The 11,375-nt window shown below is 39.7% G+C and overlaps 1 long non-coding RNA gene across 1 annotated transcript; it reads right to left on the reverse strand.

Moving 5' to 3' along the window:
* Positions 1 to 9,069: 9,069 nt before the first annotated feature.
* Positions 9,070 to 11,353, reverse strand: LOC112956224. The gene is made up of 2 exons (XR_003251007.1): positions 11,200 to 11,353; positions 9,070 to 10,036 (listed from the first exon to the last, which is right to left on the reverse strand). It is a non-coding gene; the product is annotated as an uncharacterized LOC112956224 (long non-coding RNA).
* Between the last annotated feature and the right edge of the window lie 22 nt (positions 11,354 to 11,375).

Below are 11,375 nucleotides of genomic sequence, written 5' to 3' on the forward strand. Positions count from 1 at the left end.
TGCTACCATTCTGTTAGCTCCAAAGGTTCCAGTCATCCACCTCTAGAGCTAACCTTCCTGTTGTAGTTACCAGTCACTATGACAAATATTAGATGATGGGATTTCATTTTAACACTTTTTTTCAGAAATTAAGAAATAACACACAAAAATACATTGTAAGACCATTAAGAAAGCAGAATAGTTTACTCCAAAAGTTAAGAAGGTCTGGATGATTTTCTTGAACAACCATATGCATTATGATAGCCAGCAATTAGAAAATCATATATTATTATTACTTGCATAAGATGTCTCGTCTGTCATTGCCTAATCTATCCTTGCCATTTCAACAGCAGGTCTTCAATTTTCATTTTCATAGCTTATCCCTCACCTCTTACTTGCTGCATAGTATTCATTGTCTCAGAAGACGGAATAATTAATAGCCTCATGGCTTTTTTATGTCAGACATCACTGTAGGAAAGAAGTGTTACCTTCCCTTCCACTGATATGCAGGGAAAGGAGGAGAGTGAGTTTATTTTCCATCATTTATCTTGTAACTGAGTCTCAGTCTAAGGTCAAAAGCTATCTACCAGTAAGAAGCACTCATCTGAGATACCTGGAACCTGGATATAAAGCCCAGCTGATCTGACAGTATCTGTGAGTGTCAAGATCAGCTCTATCACCAGGTACAAACTGCCTGACAGTGGCTTCAAGGAAATGTTCAAATTGCTCAACCGTGACCACATCGCAGGTACCTCTACCATGAGATTATACCTGCAATTTCTGACATTCTTGGCTTCATTCAGTGCACACCTAAATTTCCCCAGAACTGAAGCAGGGGTCTGGAAGAACAGTTTCCTCATCTTATACTTGTGATCTCTTCTTAGAGAACCTTGCATGCACTGTTTGATGAGAGGTGTATGTGTAAATATTCTATAGATCCAGATGCAATCTTAATTCTGACATGTCTGGCCTTGCAAATACTTGATCTCACCATTCAGCAGATCCTCTGTTCATTTTACTAGGATTGTTTCACAGACTCAAATGCAGAAAGATGCAAATCTATTTGTGAATTTTTATATAAATTATCACATTTTCCTTTTTCTTTAAACATGACTTCAATAAAATTTCAAAAATTAAACATATAATATTGGATTAATATACCTGCATACTACGCCACATATCTCTTTTTTACCATGCCTGAAATCTGAGTTTTCTTTCTCTTGCCTTTTAGTTTTCTGTTCTTATCCAAAATATCTTCAGTTCCTCTTACACCCAGCCATCCTAGCTATGACATTGGGTAGCCACACTGTTTTGTGTTTTATTGTTTATGCATTTATGCACTTCTGATGTCAAAAGTTTCTCCAGTCTACACTCAGTGTATGGCAGAATGCTAGGCGTATAATTATCAAATCACGTAAATAATCCATTTTAATTTACATCAAGCCCCACATCTCCTACCATAATCATTTTTGTGTTCATATGGCTCCAATCTCTGTAATGACAGTGCCTTTGCAGCTTAGGGTAGGCGGCTTCACCATTTTTTCCACTTTGCTGAAGTCTTTTTGCTCTGTATTCTGCTCAAGCCTGTCTCTGTCACTGTTTCCAAGTCAGAGAACTCGCAAAGTTCTCATTATCAATCCGGAGGAAAGAAAGACACAGATAGAGCAAGACAGCCAATATATGACTCCTGTAGTAATATTACGTTTCTCCGAAGTAGCCACCAAGTCCATTCCAACTACAGTACGCAACTCTTTGCCTTATTCAGAGTTTTCTCCTGTGTGATTGTATGTCTAAATTGGCAAGGACAATCTTTGTGTGGGAGTATTGTGGGGGTTTTGAATTAAATCGTTTGAATTCCTTTTTTTCACATTATTTTTATTTTCCAGAAGAGTAGGTGGGGAGACAGTCAAGCTGGATGGAAAAGGTGCTACTGACTCATAAGGATGAGAAATAGCCAGCCTTAAGAAGACTTTCTAGATTTATGCTTGCTGATTCATAACTTCCTACATATATGTGGGGAAAAAAAGTGTGGATTCTGCCCTGAGCTATAATCCACAGGAAATCCGCCCTCCCTTCACAAAGTATGGCAGTAGTTTCAGAGCTGTAGGAGGACTTTGACTTCAACTCCTGGAATGATGTTCCTCTGAAAACTTTTTAGCATAATATCTTGAAAGCAGTACCTTCTCTCCAAAATTGATTTTCTCTACTTTCATGGAGCAAACTGAAATCAGTTTAAGCAAAAAATCACCTGGTAAAGCAAACATACTAGCAAAAATACATGTTGAAAGGCATTTGAATAGAACTTGCTGACATAAAGAGTTTTGTAAAAAAGTACTTTTGCTTTTCCATACAAGTGTTGCAGGGTTAGTTCTTTCACTTATGCCCAGATTAACATAAGGAATGAAATGAGACTACATAGTGGCAATACGACAAAAACACTTTCATTTCAAAGGGACTTAAACATCTATTCATATACAATTCTTTTTATATTACAAAAGCATTAGGCAGAGTATTCCTTAAAGCTAAAGCATATTCCGAAAAAAAAATGAAGATACTTCCTTGTTGAGTTTCTTAAATAAGGAAAACCTCAGTTTACTGAAGAACTGCATCTGCATGGAAACTGAATGGGGAAGATTTGGCAAGGGAAGATGATCATTTTGAAGAGAAAAGGCTTCCATTTTCACTGCCAAAAACCAAATGACTATTGTAGATTATAAGAAAAAAATAATACTTGCACCTCCCATCTCCCTTCCTCCTGAATCCTATTGCACAGTAGACACATCCAGCCTAAGGTACAGCCTCAGCAGTGTGTCACATATTCCTGAGCTGAAAAAACAAAGAAGACATTTTCAATTTTTAACACCATGGACAAAAATTCAGACACTGTACCTATCATGTTACCGAACTGACCCAAGCTGAAGTCCTTTTATAAAAGTGGGTTGTTCTTGAAAATATCTATTCAAGGAAAGGTTAGAATCAAAGAGAATCTAGCACTCTAAAGTCAATCCCCAAGCCTGTAATATATGCCCACTGGACCAGAGAAGGTCAAACACAGATATGTTTAAGTACTACGATACTATTATATCTTTGGAGGCTTTTATAGAATCCAGAATCACAGAATGGTTGAGGTTGGAAGGGACCTGTAGAGATCATCTAGTTCAACCCTCCTGTTCAGAGACACCTCCAGCATGTGACACATGGTCACTTCTAGGCAGGTTTTGAAGATCTCCGGAGAAGGAGACTTCACAGTCTCTTTGGGCAGCCTGTTCCAGGGCTCCGTCACCCTCACAGTCAAGAAGTTCTTTATCATATGTAGATGAAACTTCTTGTACCCATTATCTCTTGTTCTGTCCCTGGCCCCCATTGAGAAGAGTTTGGCCCAATAGTCTTTAGGTTCTTCCCTCAAATATTTGTACATATTGATAAGATTCCCTCTCAGTCTTCTTTTCTCCAGGCTAAACAGGCCCACTTCACTTATTCTTTCCTCATAAGATACCTGTTTGAGCATCTTCAGCCATCTTCATTGCTCTATGCTGGACTGTCTCTGGAAGTTCCACATCCTTCTTGCCCCGAGGAGTCCAGACCTGCCCCCAATACTCCAGGTGTGGCCTCATCAGAGATGGGTAGAGGAGGAGGATCACGTTCCTTGACCTGCTGGCAACACAGACAACAGACTGACTTTCTTCCAGTCCTCCAGCACCTTCCCTGCTCTCCATGATCTCTCAAAGATCTAAGCGGCTGAACAATAACACTTGTCAGTTCTCGAGGCACTCTTGGGCACATCCCATCCAGGCCCATAGATTAACGGGTGTCCAGTTAGCCTAAATAGTCTCTAACCCAATCCTCCTCAACCAGCGAAAAGTCTTTCTCTCTCTCTGTTTTCTCTTGTGTCTAGGCAAAGTAGTTCATAGGGACTTATGAGCGGCCTTAGCAGTAAAGACAAAAGCTAAGAAGGCATTTAGTAACTACCTTCTCTATACTCTGTCACCAAGGCACCCAGTCGATTCAGCAGCAGGCCTGTGTTTTCCCTAGTCTTCCTCTTGCTGCTGGTATATTTGTAGAAGCCTTTCCGTTGTCCCTGACATGTCTTGTTAACTCTAATTCCAAATGGACCTTGGCCTTCCTTGATGAATTCCTGCATTCTCTGACAATGTTCCTATATTCCCTCCATGCAGTGTGGCTCTTCTTCCACATTCTGCATGCCCTCTTTTCCTCCACAAGTCTTGCAAGGAGCCCCTTACCCATCCATGGAGGTCTCCTGCTAACCTTGCTCGACCTCTTTCTTGTAGGAATGCACTAATCCCAAGCTTGGATTAAGTGGTGCTTGAATATTTGCCAGCTCTCCTAGACTTCCTTTCCTTCTAGGACCCTGGCCCAGGAGATTCCTCCAAGTAGATCCCTTAAGTTGAAGTTAGCTCTCCTAAAGTCCAGGCTTGCAATCCTACTTCTTGCCCAGCTTCCCCCAGGCAGAATCATGAATTCCAACATTTCATGGTCACTTCAGTCAAGACTGCCCCCAACCCTCCCATTTCTGACCAAACCATTAGTATCAGGTCTAGCAGGCCCCTCTCCTCATCTGTCACCTGCATCAAGAAATTATCTACAATGTTCTGGACTGCCCTGGACTGTCTGTTTCTAGATGTATGCTTATGCCAGCAAACATCAGGGCGGTTGAAGTCCTCCATAAGGACCAGGACCTGTGATTATCAGGCTTCTTGCTGCTGCCTCAAGGCCTCATCCACTTCCTCTTCCTGTTCAGGTGGCCTGTGATAAACATGCACAACACTATTGACCCTCTTGGCGAGCACTTTAATGTGAGCGCTTGGCACTTGCAGGCCCTTGACTCACACTTTGTCCTCCCCTATGCTAAGCTCCATACATTCCAGTTGCTGTCTTATGTAAAGAGCAACTCCGCCACCTCGCTTTCCTTGCCTGTCCTTCCTGAAAAGCCTGAAGCCCTCCATGGCCACATTCTAGTCATGAGAGCTGTTCCACCATGTCTCAGTAATTGCAATGAGATCATGCCCCTGCAACCACTCACGAATCTCCAGTTCCTCTTGTTTGTTCCCCACGTTTTTACGTGGAGGCATTTGAGTTGGGCACCCTATATGCCTCTCTTTCTAGCTGGGGCAGCTGTAACTTGACTGTGAGCCTTAAGTAGTTTTCCTATTTTGCTGTTTCCCTCTTCAGGCTTTGGGCACCCTTCACTGGCTCTAGAGTTAGACAGGTATGAGTGGCATGGTGTGCAATCCGCTACTTCATCTCCTGCTTTCCTGATGATTCCCCCCCTACCCCATTCAATCTATTTTAAAGCCTTCTCAATGACCCTTGCCAGCTCATTACCAAGGACCCTCTTCCCCTTTTGGGGAGGATGAATCCCATCTGATGCCGTCCACAGGTATGGATTTTCGTGTGTTTCTGATTAAGACCAGAATGAATATCAGAAAAGGCAAATAATAGCAGCAATGAGAGAAAGAGTTGTACTTAAGAAGTTCAGACATTTGAGAGATTTTTATGTACCTTATACTGGCTGATATTTCAAGGCAATTATTACATAATTTAATCAGAGACATTCTTGACTAGGCAAAAGTCTATCAAGAAGGTGTATGTGCAGTGTAAAACATTGACATTGGTGGAATTATAGGAATAAGTGAAGCAGAATTTAGTTTAAACTGTTTAAATTCAGTACTACCATGGCAAGTGATTGCACAGGGCAAAACAGAGTCTGTAGACATTCACTGTCTTTTCTCATATCTGTTTATTTTACTCAGAAAATACTGTTTTTCTGACTGTCCTTCTTGGCAAGCTTTACTGGCACCTAGAGAGTAAACACACTAGTACAAGTATAGAAGAGTCTTTGGGTCAAATTCTACTTTTCATTGCATCTGTGTAAAACCATTACTTCTCAGTTCTGCTCATAGCTAGCTCAATTGGAAGGTCATATTTGGCCTATAGGAATGGGAGCTTAGAGACATTTTCACCCCCTGGAAGTACTGGGAATCCTTCTGCAAGTCCTGTTGGTGCTTTCCAAGCCACAAGGGATTGCATTCCTCCTGGAATCCTGGTGGAGACTTGGCTCCCATCACCGTTTTAATGAGCAGTCCTTTCCAGTGTGTAATGACTCTGGGAGCAACTAGAATACAAACTTTGCTTGTTGGCTCCAGTGAATAGCTTTATGAATAGGTACAAAGGGGAAAAAAGATCTGTGGTGCCACTTTTCCTCTGTACTTTCACAGAACAGAGCTGCCCTTCACAAAGGGGGAAAGTCTAAGGCAAAACATTAGGATCAGATTGGATCTGCAATTTGCCACAATATCTGGGATTATTCAGAGCTCAGGTTCTCTTTCAGACCTCCCCAGATAAGGAATTATCTTGTTTGCTTTCATCAGGCCAGATGTCACTGAAGTAATTTTGATGTTTCGGGGGCTAATATGAAAGATTTACTGCATAAAGCTGTGAAGGCAAAACATTTGAAAAGCACAAGGTTTGCTTCAAAAGTAGACATGGATCAATAGCAGCAGAGTTCATTAAGATGACAATTTCTTTATTATGTTTGGAAAAGGCACGATGGTTTCATTAGTAATAAAGGGAAGACTCCTTCAGAGTTTAAAGCTTACTGTATTAGTGTTTATACTCCTCACAAGGAATTGATATTTAGGTCTTTTTCTTGGCTTTATCCCAGTTGCTAAGTAACGGAGATGCCTGTGACATGCTAATCTTTAAAGATCTAGATGCAAGAAAATTATATCCAGCAAAGATATATGTGAATGATTGCGCTTTTTTTTTTTTTTTACCCCCACTGTAGGAAAAAAAAAAAAAAAAAAAAAAAAAAAAAAGAGAACAAACTTTTAATAAATCTTAGAAAAATCCTATCAAGGTTAAGCAGACCTTAGCTCCCCCACTATGAAGTTTTTATGTCATGTGACAGGGAGAAAAAAAAAAAAAAAAAAAAGTAGTTCTTTTCTCATATTGCCTGAAAGAGACTGAAAGCAGCACAAAGGTAAATGACCGCTTAGCCTTGCAACCTCTGTGGCACAGACCGGGCGCCTGGTGCCCTGCTGTTCTCTGTAGGGCAGGAAGGGACCCCCACAGCAGGCCAGCAGACAGAGAGGGCTGCAGAGGCACAGCTTGAGTTTTTCTCGCTTGTATTTGGCCACGGGAATTCCTTTCTCGGCATGATGGAGGGAGACAGGCTGCAGGGAAATTTTCTTTCTGTTGTCAGTCTCCCATCGAAGCAGAAGAAGCAGTGGCAGAAGCAGGTTTTAATGTCATCAAGCACAAGGCATTAGTCTTAACTATACAAGGAGAACAGCCTTCAGGGATCCACTGTTATCTCCAATGGAGATGGGGGAAATGAAAATGTGTCATGTCTCTATGAGGCCCCTAGATCTCTGAGTTCATTTATTTTAGTGCCTTAGGAAAAGGAATAAAGATGGATTTCAGTACTTTGATGGATTTTTAGTACTTTGCTTGTAAGATCAATGTTTTGAAGTGCTCAAAATGACTATATTATTCTTGTCACAGTACGAGTATCTTTTATTATCTGCTGGTTTGGGCATTGTGCTGCATGTATGCTCACACCTTGATGCATCCATCACACACCTGCTTGGTTGAAACTGGGGTAATGAACAGTTTACTTTATAAATTCCAACTTTCTGCCTGCAGAAAGCAAAACCTTCCTCAGATAAAGACCACTCTGCATAGTATTTTGAGGGTTAGCTTTTGTACTATGGTTTGATGAGTCCTATTTCCGCCCCTCATTTTTCATATCATTTCCAAAGGTTCCCATTGATAACACAAGGAAAGGCAACTTGAGACAGCAGAGATTTCACCAGGTATCTTGCAAAGAAGCATCTTTGAGCAATTTTTTGAAAGCATTGAAATATGAAATCTTTTGGGTCCGTATAATTGTTTACAGAAGCCACGTGCACCATTTTTGTTCCACAGACATGGCAATGTGTCTCTAAGAATTATACCACAGTTGAAAAGATTTCTAAAGTTCACTGCCTTGTTTTTTTAAGACTAGACCATAAACCACCTAGGTGAAACATCCGGTATGTAAGGGTTATTACTCATGTATAGATAAACAAATGAAAAAAAAAAAGAATCACCCTAGAGTCAGGGTGTTTGTATTTAGATAAATATTTGCAGAGAACCTTAGATAAATATTTAGAGGATGTAACTCATAAAGTGCCAAGGCACATTAATTGGTTATTGCAATGCCCATATTTTACCCATTTTTTAAAGAACATGGGGAAAAATCACTCCTTTTTTCTGTCTTTCTGCTGGAATATGAGACAGATATCTCTTATCTTATGGGCAAGTGATTGGCGCTCCTGCCTTGGAAGCTGGGATACTGATTTCTCATGCTCTGTTAGGTTGAAACCTCACCACTCTCCTCAGCTTCCTTTCTCTAGTCTCCAAAAGTTTAAATTAAAACATGAAAACATCTCTAAGGGAGGTTCAGCTGAGGTCTCTCAGGGCATGCAGTTTTATAGCTTCAGCCCAAATCCTGTATGTCCTGAGCATGTGGGGAGGAACCCCAAAGCCAGAAGCAGTCCTGTAGGCACACCAGGACCTTCTCAGTCACAAAACACAAGGTATATGCCTAGTAGTTAATAGTGATATCTGGTCCTTTGCCATCCATACAGCAGGTTTTGTGGGAAGCAATTTGGGGTTTTAATTAATAGTGTCCTATGCTCCAGGCCAGCTCAGAGGGTAACCACTGAGTTTGGCTTTCTGTTTTTCATCTAAAAGATGCTACAGGATGGTTTTGGAGGAGTTATTTGGATTGCTATAAAAGCCTGGTGCTGTAAGAATATTAGGAATACATTTTTATTGTTGTCCAGATCAGGCTAAAAATACCCAAATTTGCTGGAGTTATAAAGAAACATTGCAGGTTTTTCATTCCTTCCTAGCTTAAGAGGAAAGGAAGTTCAGTATAAAAATCCTTTATGCACATTCTTTTATACTTCATCATTAAAAAAGACTGAGCAGTTTGCTTTATTTGAATTATTCCACATTATTATGTACATATTGCCCAAGCAGGTAGATGAATAAATATACACAGAGTGGATCACACATGCACAAGCCACTGTCTTCTTTTTCTAGTCATAAATATGTCTTCCTTTAGGAAGTATTATTTACTTTCAAATAAAGTGAGTCCCAAGAAACACGCATATTTTCTTTAGGCCATCAGAGTGCCACAGAGTGAAATACTGAATGATTTAGTATGTAGAATCATTCAGTTTGATTCTCCACTATACACTGCAAACATAAAATGAAGGGGAGTTGAATCATAGCCTAAGTCCTTCATGCTCAGCTTGTACAGAATGATTGTTGAAAACAAAAAGTCAAAGACACCATGCTATTGAATGTGAAAAGAATTTTGCACGTTCTGCCCAGGATTTGATAAATATATACATTCTCTATAACTGTAAATGCTGATTGGGCAAGAGTTATGATGCACAAAACAGATGTCATTTTATCATATCTTGATCTACAAGAAAAGGATAGTTTAAAGGTTGGAATTTTTTTTAAGTACAGAGTTGGAGATGGCATACTCCTCTAACATGCTTTAAGGGATGATTTATGTACTGCCTTTCTCTTGTTTCAGTGATGACTTCCCATTTAGATCTTCAATATATTTTAGTAGTACAGTCACTGTAATCCATTGAATTTCTAAATATGCATATTTACATATATCTGTGCCAGAAATATAAATATATGTGTCTATATTTCTATCTAGAAATATCTGTCTATACATAGATACTCCCAGATGACTGTGTTTAGAGGACTGTGTGCATACGTGTATCACTAGGCAATCCTGAACTATACATATACACTCTGCAGCATTTGGAATAAACTTCAGAAACCTCACAGCCAGGGCTCAGGCTCAGAATTCAGGAGTTTTCAGGATCCATAGAAACCCAATAGTATGGTCTCTGTAGCTGCCCTGGTCAATCTATTGAGACAAGTCATGGAAAGGCTTGAGCGGGGGGAGTTGAACTAGACAATCTGTAGAGATTCCTCAATCATCCTGTGATCCTGTGATTCTCTGTGAAAGAAATAAAATGCAAAAATTTAATAATGCAAAGGTTAACATTGAGACAATATTGGAGATAAGATAGTAAGCGCTCACAAGCAGAAGCTTGTTCTCCTGCAGCTTTAACTACCATTAGCATCCAGTTGCCATACAGGCTATATCATAAATTAATGTAAATGAGCAACTTACATGAAAGCAATCAATGTTATGAGGAAGCAGAATTTATGGCAACACTTGCCATTTCAAGCTTACAGTGTCACTGAGAATTTTTTTTTTCATTTTAAATGATTTGTTCTTGTCACAAAATATTTGTTACTTTTTAACAACAGATGTAGCACAATTGCTTTATTATTATTAATAATTATTCACACTGTTTGATGCAGATGCACACAGTGATATTAATGACCGACTGGCATGCTTACATCTTGCCTTCATCAAAAAAAGAAGGACTGGGCACTTATTCCAAAGATTTTGCTGTACAGTATTTTATTTCTCATGGATTTTTAGAAACCCAATGGTACTAGCTGATGGTATATTATTATATAATTATATTCAGAAGGCCATTATAAGGGCCTACTGAACACATTCATTTAAATCTTCTTTCAAAGTGCTTACTAATAAAAATTCAGCATTTCAGCTTCTTTCTGGAATAACCAGGGAACTTTCTGCATTCTCTTTCCAATGTCTAAATCTTGTTTTCCAACTTTGCATTTTCGTGAGCATTCAGTATTGGTCCTCATTTTTCCTCCAAGCCAGAGAAAACAACAGTGATAAACTGAATTTAAGGTCTGCTCTTAAAATCTTATGCCTCCTTTTCCTGGACCTAGGTGGATCTCCCTTTAGCTTAGTCTGACATAGAAGAGTTGCAGCAAGGAGCTGAGGATAATAGAACCATTTTAAAGAAGTCGGTGTTTTTCAAGGCAACACAGGAGTCAGTCAGCATCTTGCTGACAAATATGAGTGATATTTGTCTTAGAGGAGCTATCTTAGCTGCAGCTAGTTCCTGTAATGACATTAACCTTAGATTAGCAGATCATAACAGAAACGGGAAGTGATAGTTTCTAACAGGTGCCAATTATTTATCATGACCAAGAAAGATGAGACTGGTACTTAACTAAACTGGGGAAGGCATTTGCTGTGATCTGAAATGCTTTTATATGACAAATAAAAAATACCTTCTTCATGACATGGGAAAAGCTGCTTCAACCCAGGCTTTTTAGAGGCTGGAATTGTCCATGGTGTACGCAATGCTATTGAAGGTGCCAAATCAGTCCCGATCAGCCAGCTGCATGTCAAAACAAGAGCTACACACATGCCTTGATTGTTTGTCATCTAGGAATGCATGTCAATC

The sequence above is a fragment of the Nothoprocta perdicaria genome, unplaced genomic scaffold (genome assembly GCF_003342845.1).
Source record: "Nothoprocta perdicaria isolate Ctin4 unplaced genomic scaffold, notPer1 scaffold_61, whole genome shotgun sequence".
Taxonomy (NCBI): Eukaryota; Metazoa; Chordata; class Aves; order Tinamiformes; family Tinamidae; genus Nothoprocta; species Nothoprocta perdicaria.